The sequence below is a fragment of the Ctenocephalides felis genome, unplaced genomic scaffold, assembly GCF_003426905.1.
Source record: "Ctenocephalides felis isolate EL2017-DRISC unplaced genomic scaffold, ASM342690v1 CF-g0.4_SCAFFOLD_02908, whole genome shotgun sequence".
In the NCBI taxonomy this organism is placed as follows: Eukaryota; Metazoa; Arthropoda; class Insecta; order Siphonaptera; family Pulicidae; genus Ctenocephalides; species Ctenocephalides felis.
In genome coordinates this window covers 96,330-97,952 of record NW_020539062.1, presented here as the reverse complement: position 1 = coordinate 97,952, position 1,623 = coordinate 96,330, and the positions used below count along the sequence as shown (strand labels likewise).

The following is a 1,623-nucleotide window of genomic DNA, read 5'->3' as shown; positions in this document are numbered from 1 at the left end:
TATTATTAGTATCTCTAATAAATAATCGGAAACTAGCTATTCGAAATGTCAAAATTTGCAAGTTTTCAATAAAAATGGTAAGAAATGCAAGATAATTTTATTTTTCTCACTAAGGATTTTTATATTGATCAGGAGTTTAAACACATTGAGAAATCAGTTGTACATATTACGTGAAATATAATAAAATATAACATAATAAAATATAACATAACCTAATCTTTTTGATTGAAGACATACTGCACTTTCATATTTATAAAAGGTAAGACAATACTTGTTATAATATAATTATATGTCTCTGCATTTAAAACATATTCTTATTTATTTTCAGGTAATATTGTTGTAAGCGCAGAAAATAGAGAAACTGGTTTGCTTAGTAGCAAAATGTTATCGAAAAGTTTTTCATCAAAAGTTTGTAACTAAATAAGTTATAGAAAGGAAAGATATAAATTTTGACAGAATAGTCATAATGTTTGATTATAATAAATGCAATGTGGAATGTCAATAAATCTGTACATTTGCATAGCAAGATTTTAGACTATGATATGAAGTCATTATTTTTTAAGGTAAAAGTAGAGTCGAGTGCATTTTACAATCTCATTTTAACGCTTTCATAAATTATTCATATTGATAATATATAATGATATATTATAAATTTATTAACAAGGAATACGAGGTTTCAGATGACAATACAAACTTGGACAAAAATATTTTGGGGTTATGATTGAAAAAGTTTCCCAGTCACTGTTCTAGACGATGAAATAAATATTTCATAATGGATAATAAATATATTAACAACAATTAAAATATGTTCAGATGCTGTGAAATGTTTTATCGAGTGATGATGTTATAAATAGTTAAGTTAATTTGCATTTATTACTTTTATTACTTTACCTACCTTACATTTGATATATATCACGTAAATTATACTCGAATAATTATTCGATTATAATTTACTTGATATATATCAAATGTAAGGTAGGTTTTCCAATGACTGTTCTAGACGATGAAATAAATATTTCATAATGGATAATAAATATATTAACAACAAATAAAATATGTTCAGATGCTGTGAAATGTTTTATCGAGTGATGATGTTATAAATAGTTAAGTTAATTTGCATTTATTACTTTTATTACTTTACCTACCTTACATTTGATATATATCACGTAAATTATACTCGAATAATTATTCGATTATAATTTACTTGATATATATCAAATGTAAGGTAGGTTTTCCAATGACTGTTCTAGACGATGAAATAAATATTTCATAATGGATAATAAATATATTAACAACAAATAAAATATGTTCAGATGCTGTGAAATGTTTTATCGAGTGATGATGTTATAAATAGTTAAGTTAATTTGCTTCTATTACTTTTATTACTTTACCTTCCTTACATTTGATATATATCACGTAAATTATAATCGAATAATTATTCGATTATAATTTACTTGATATATATCAAATGTAAGGTAGGTTTTCCAATGACTGTTCTAGACGATGAAATAAATATTTCATAATGAATAATAAATATATTAACAACAAATAAAATATGTTCAGATGCTGTGAAATGTTTTATCGAGTGATGATGTTATAAATAGGAAAGTTTATTTGCTTTTG

At 23.6% G+C, this 1,623-nt stretch overlaps 1 long non-coding RNA gene across 1 annotated transcript; it reads left to right on the top strand.

Annotated features, from left to right (window-relative positions):
* Nucleotides 1-217: 217 nt before the first annotated feature.
* LOC113381467 lies at nt 218-796 on the top strand. Its single transcript, XR_003367544.1, has 3 exons — nt 218-259; nt 329-563; nt 665-796. It is a non-coding gene; the product is annotated as an uncharacterized LOC113381467 (long non-coding RNA).
* The last annotated feature ends 827 nt before the right edge of the window (nt 797-1,623 follow it).